Source organism: Natrix helvetica (genome assembly GCF_964273705.1).
Source record: "Natrix helvetica genome assembly, chromosome: 1".
NCBI classification, from domain to species: domain Eukaryota; kingdom Metazoa; phylum Chordata; class Lepidosauria; order Squamata; family Natricidae; genus Natrix; species Natrix helvetica.
In genome coordinates, this window is record NC_138548.1 from 351042522 (window position 1) to 351049713 (window position 7192).

The window sequence follows — 7192 nt, forward strand, 5'->3', positions numbered from 1 at the left end:
AGTTCTAAGTTGCTTCTGTCCTTGATTAGTTTCCACCCATTGCTTCTTGTTCTGTCTGAGGTTGTTGGCTCAGAAACTCTGGCATTTGAAGCACCCAAGTCTTAAAGCTGTCAAATTACAAGACCTTTGCACTCCTAACCCTTTAGAAAAAAAACCCCAGAGGTGTTCAAACTTGACAGCTTTAAGACTTTAAGGTTTAGGTAAGACTCTTAGAGGCCGATGGGGTGATTGGTGAGCCAGCCAATCAGTGAGCGGCAAGTGGGGCAAGCGTGGTGCAGACGAGCGGCGGGAGGAAGCTGGAACCGGTTCTAAACGGCACGGTAGATTTGTGGAACCTCTTCTATAGAAGAGGTTAGAACTGGCAGGAACCCACCCTTGGAACAGCCAATAAATATATTTTGGATTAAGATTGAGCTCCAGTTTCAAAATTCCTCCTGAGAAAACTTGCATGCTTTTATGTCAGCCTGACGTGGGTGCTTTCATACATTTCAAACCTTAAATATTCCAAAAGCATTTTCCTGGTCAAAATCAGAAGCTATCTTAACTACACGTCCTTGAGAATATGTGTAACTGCATTGATTTTTTTTTCTCAATATAAAATTATAAGCAGGTTTTGGGATTTTGCTGGTGAAACAGGATAAATGGTGGTTAGAAGGAAAAGTGGAACAAATGGTCTAAAAATGTTAATGGGTTTTTGACAGGTTTTAGACAAAATTCTTTGCCAAGAGCAATGAAATGGAGATGGATTAAGAGATGGGGGGGGGGGGATGACATTCTGTGGACTAATGAAGCTGGATATATACATACTGTACACACAGGCATGTACTGTATTTCACAATGGAGGTAATCCTTGACTTAACCATTCATTTAGTGACCAAAGTTATAAAGACCTTGACAAAAGTGACTTAACAGCTCTACTTGCTCTTAACAATTGTTGCAGCACCCTTCTGGGTGATTCAAATTTACACAAAGGGATAAAACAGTCCAACCTATCAAAAGCAGCACCACAAAAATCAGATTAGGAACAAAAATTGAAATAGGGAAGAAAATGGTAAGTGAGCACCTGTCTACCCTAGACGAGTTCAAATCACCAGGACCGGATGGATTACACCCCAGGGTTCTGAAGGAACTAGCAGACGAGATCTCGGAACCACTGAATTATATCTTTCAGAGATCCTGGAACACCGGGGAACTACCAGAGGACTGGAAAAAATCTGATGTGGTTCCCATCTTCAAAAAAGGGAAAAAATTAGATCCAGGAAACTATAGACCTATCAGCCTGACCTCAATACCAGGAAAGATTCTGGAAAAAATAATCAAGCAACGAATTAGCGAACACCTAGAAGTAAACAAAGTAATAGCCAAAAGCCAACATGCGTTTGTCAAAAACAGATCATGCCAGACTAATCTTATTGCATTCTTTGATAATGTGAAAAAATTAGTGGACCAGAGGAATGTCGTCGATATAGTTTACTTGGACTTCAGTAAGGCATTTGATAAGGTAGACCATAACCTACTACTAGATAAAGTAGAAGAATATGGGTTAGACAGCATTACCACCAGATGGATTCGTAACTGGCTGACCAACCGCACTCAATGTGTAGTCCTCAATGGAACTGCATCTACATGGAGGGAGGTATGCAGTGGAGTACCCCAAGGCTCTGTTTTAGGCCCAGTACTCTTCAACATCTTCATCAATTATTTGGATGAGGGAATAAATGGGGAACTCATCAAATTTGCAGATGATACCAAGCTGACAGGAATAGCCAACACTCCAGAAGACAGGCTTAAGATACAGAAGGATCTTGACAAACTTGAACATTGGGCACTATCTAATAAAATGAAATTCAATGGTGAAAAGAGTAAGGTTCTACATTTAGGCAACAAAAATGGAATGCACAGGTACAGTATAGGTGGTACCTTGCTCAGTAGTAGTAACTGTGAAAGGGATCTTGGAGTCCTAGTGGACAACCATTTAAATATGAGCCAGCAGCTGCCAAAAAAGCCAACACAGTCCTAGGCTGCATCAACAGGGATAGAATCAAGATCACATGAAGTGTTGATGCCGCTTTATAATGCCTTGGTGAGGCCACACTTGGAATACTGCATTCAGTTCTGGTCGCCAAGATGTAAAAAAGATGTGGAGATTCTAGAAAGAGTGCAGAGAAGAGCAACAAAGATGATTAGGGGACTGGAGACTAAAACATATGAAGAACGGTTGCAGGAAATTTGGCTTAACAGAAAGAAGGACTAGGGGAGACATGATAGCATTGTTCCAATATCTCAGGGGTTGCCACAAAGAAGAGGGAGTCAAACTATTCTCCAAGGCACCTGAGCAAGAAGCAATGGGTGGAAACTAATCAAGGAGAGAAGCAACTTAGAACTGAGGAGAAACTTCCTGACAGTTAGAACAATTAACCAGTGGAACAGAAAATGCCTCCAGAAGTTGTGAATGCCCCAACACTGGAAGTCTTTAAGAAGATGTTGGATAGCCATCTGTCTGAAACGGTATAGGGTTTCCTGCCTAGGCAGGGGGTTGGACTAGAAGACCTCCAAGGTCCCTTCCAACTCTACTATTGTATTGTATTGTATTGTATTGTATTGTATTGTATTGTATTGTATTGTATTGTATTGTATTGTATTGTATTGTATTGTATTGTATTGTAAATTTGGGCACTTGGCAAACAGCATGTATCTACAATGGTTATTGCAGTGTCATGCGATTGCCAATTGCAACTTCCCAATCAGGTTCCAACAAGAAAAATCAGTGGAGGAAGCTGGATTATCTTAAATGCTGCGTGTTTCACTTAACAAAAATCATAAAAGTGGATGCAACTCACTTAACAACCTCCTTGGTTAGTGGAAATTCTGATCCTAATTGTGATTGTATGTTGAGGACTACCTGTACATATGAACTACCAGTATTTTAAAATTATTTGTTAGAAAAATGGGAAATCAAGTGCATAACCCATGTAGAGAATTTGAATATTCTAGATGGCAAAATGTTCAGCTACAGTTAGTCCTTGACTTACAACATTTTGTTTAGTGATCGTTCAAAGTTACAGCAGCACTGGGAAAAAGTGATTTATGACCATTTTTCACACTTATGACCATTGTAGCATTCCCGTGGTCATATTGATCAAAATTTGTCTGCTTGGCAACTGACTCATATTTATGGCCTTTGTAGTGCCTTGGAGTTATGTGTTAGCTTTTGCGACCTTCTGACAAACGAAATCAATGGGTAAGACAGATTCACTTAACAACCAGGTCACTAACTTAACTACTGTGATGATACACTTTAACAACTGTGGCAAGAAAGGTCATGAAATGGGTCAAAACCTAGCACTTAACTTAGCAACCTATATTCTGGGCTCAATTGTGGTTGTAAGTCAAGGACTACCTGTATAGAAAGATGATTTGGCCACTTCCGGTTCCGGCGGCTACGGCGACGGGCAAGTCCCTTGCCCGCTCCCGCTCCCCGGTGGGCTTCCCCCGCTTCTGGGGGGGCACAGGACGCCCCGGAGAGGCGTCCTGCCGAAGGAGCGGCTCGCAGAGGACCCTGGCATCGGCGGCGGCTGGTGGGGGCTTCTCCGCTTCGCTCCAGGCATCGAGGAGCAGTCTCGGAGGGTGCCCGTGGGTCTCGCTTCAGGCTGATCAGACGATGCAAAATTGAAGGAAGCAGCGGCGGTGTGGTGAGGCGCTTCCTCTCTTCATTCCCTTTCTCTTGATTTGATGGACCTTTCAGCAATCTTAAAAGTTAAACTCTCGGATTTTTTTGGAGGTGCGGCTGGAGGGAGGGGGATTTCCCCCCCCTTGGACAAGCGGCTTGAGAAAATTCTGCTTTCGCCCCCAGGGGAAGGAGGAGGGGGGAGAGCCAACCAATGATGCCTCACCCCTGTAAAAGTGATTTTCACTGGATTTAGCTCCAGAATTTATTGATGACCTGAGAATTTTGTGAACTTTTAAAACTTTACTAAGCCTCTGAGCCCAAAGCTGTCAGGGCAAGATGGCACACTTCCGTTGTCTTCATGAACTGTGAAACCTGACTCCACCTTTAAAATCCAGGCTTCCGGTCTGTGTCTCCGTGTCACCCAGAAGAATCTCTTGTGGATTGCTATTTTATTGAACTCTCTGGGGGGAAAATTCCTCTCTATTACTAGACTGACTAAAGAAACTCCCATCTGCTTGGATCTTCTGCCTCCTGGACTCATCTGTCTGCTCTACTTCTCCAGCTGTCCATTCTCTATACTGACTGATCTCTCTACTTTACAAACTATGTCTCCAAAAAGACCACCCCCTGGAAAACCTGGCTTTGCTACTTCTGCACCGACATCTGCAACATCCAGTCCTGCCACACAGTCAAAGATTACAGAACTGATGCAACCTAAGAGTACAGAGATGGATTTGCAACAAATGCTTCAGCAACTTATACAGGGCCAGGAAGAAATTAAGAAACAATTAAAGGAAATGAAGGAAGAAATTAAAGAGAATCAAGTCCAAATCTATAAGAACTCACAGAGACTGGACCTTGTGGAGGGTGGGGTGGCGGAGGTGAGGGGGGGGGTAGAAGTATTGCAGAAGGGAAACAAAGAACTTGATATCCAACAAATGAAAACAGAGTTTGAGAGAATGTCCTTTTATCTTAGATTTCAAAATGTTATAGAAGCAGATGGGGAAAATATAAGGGACATTATGACTAATATTCTAGCTGAATACATACATAAAGAAAAACAACAGATGGAATGGGAGATAGATCTGGTCTATAGAGTGAATTCAGCATATGCCAGAACACACAATGTACCCAGGGAGGTCCATATTAAATTCCTTAGAAAAAGCACAAGAGACGAAATTCTGGGTGTACAAAGGGGGCAAGCATTGATATACCACGACAGGGAAATAACCATCCTGAAGCAGATCCCCCCAAAAATTAGGGAAAAAAGGAAAAATTATTCGCAATTGGCAAATAAATTATACCAGAAGGGGGTGTGGTTTAGATGGTTGATGCCTGAAGGTATGCTGATATTCTGGGAGGAGACAAGAATTAGAATCAATACACCCATAGAGGCACAGGCCTTTATGGAAAAAAACAAAGCAAACCTAGAAAAAGCAGAAGACTCTACAACGGTTATGCAGGACACGGGAGGGGCCGGAGCTCTGCCAGTGGGGGGAGAAGGGGCAATACCAAGAAAGCTCAGATCACAAAAATGAATAAGAAAACCACATTGTTATAAACAGACCGAAAGTAGTAATGAAATTATATGTAGAATATATATTACAATATATAAACTGATGGAAAATATATTTTTAGAATTAATATGCTGATTTTATATGATTATGTACTAATGTTTTATATTCAGATGTATTTTATGAGTTTGGAGGGAGGGGGCGCCTGCCACACTTGCAACTGCCAAAATTTGTATACCCTTCCATTTACCCTTTTCCCTATAAATGTTTAAAAAACCAATAAAATTCTTGGAAAAAAAAAAGAAAAGAAAAAAGAAAGATGATTTGGAAATAATTTTGCTTGTAGCAGTGGGTATTTTCTCAGAATTAGGACAAATGTACACTAACCAATTCTATTGTAAGAAATTATTTTGTGCTTCTTGGGAATTTCAAGATGAGGATTACACAATTTATGGAGATCCTCAGTCATCCAGGTCACGGTTGTCCCAAAGGTGCTTTTTTCAAGAGGCAACTGAACTTTCTGGTTTTTATTTGAATATGTTTGGCTTCTCCAAGAAGCTTCTTCAGCTGACTGGATCAAAATAGAGCTGGGAGGGATCTTGGAGGTCTTCTAGTCCAGCCCCCTGCTCAAGGAGGAGACAATACAACACAATACAATAGTAGAGTTGGAAGGGACCTTGGAGGTATTCTAGTCCAACCCACTGCCTAGGCAGGAAACCCTATACCGTTTCAGAAAAATAGCTATCCAACATCTTCTTAAAGACTTCCAATGTTGGGGCATTCACAACTTCTGGAGGCAAGCTGTTCCACTGATTAATTGTTCTAACTGTCAGGAAATTTCTCCTCAGTTCTAAGTTGCTTCTCTCCTTGATTAGTTTCCACCCATTGCTTCTTGTTCTACCCTCAGGTGCCTTGGAGAATAGTTTGACTCCCTCTTCTTTGTGGCAACCCCTGAGATATTGGAACACTGCTATCATGTCTCCCCTAGTCCTTCTTTCTCTTAAGCTAGACATACCCAGTTCCTGCAGCCGTTCTTCATATGTTTTAGTCTCCAGTCCCCTAATCATCTTTGTTGCTCTTCTCTGCACTCCTTCTAGAGTCTCCACATCTTTTTTACATCGTGGCGACCAGAACTGAATGCAGTATTCCAAGTGTGGCCTTACCAAGGCATTATAAAGTGGTATTAACACTTCACGTGATCTTAATTCTATCCCTCTCTTGATGCAGCCTAGGACTGTGTTGGCTTTTTTGGCAGCTGCTGCACACTGCTGGCTCATATTTAAATGGTTGTCCACTAGGACTCCAAGATCCCTTTCACAGTTACTGCTACTGAGCAAGGTATCACCTATACTGTACCTGTGCATTCCATTTTTGTTGCCTAAATGTAGAACCTTACTCTTCTCACCATTGAATTTCATTTTATTAGATAGTGCCCAATGTTCAAGTTTGTCAAGATCCTTCTGTATCTTAAGCCTATCTTCTGGAGTGTTGGCTATTCCTGCCAGCTTGGTGTCATCTGCAAATTTGATGAGTTCCCCATTTATTCCCTCGTCCAAATCATTGATGAAGATGTTGAAGAGTACTGGGCCCAAAACAGAGCCTTGGGGTACTCCACTGCATACTTCCCTCCATGTAGATGCAGTTCCATTGAGGACTACACATTGAGTGCGGTTGGTCAGCCAGTTACGAATCCATCTGGTGGTGATGCTGTCTAACCCACATTCTTCTATTTTATCTAGTAGTAGGTTATGGTCTACCTTATCAAAAGCCTTACTGAAGTCCAAGTAAACTATATCGACAGCATTCCTCTGGTCCACTAATTTTGTCACATTATCAAAGAATGCAATAAGATTAGTCTGGCATGATCTGTTTTTGACAAATCCATGTTGACTTTTGGCTATTACTTTGTTTGCTTCTAGGTGTTCACAGACCCTATACCATTACAGACAAGTGGCTATCCAGTCTCTTCTCAAAAACCTCCAGTGATGGAACCCCCACAGCTTCTGAA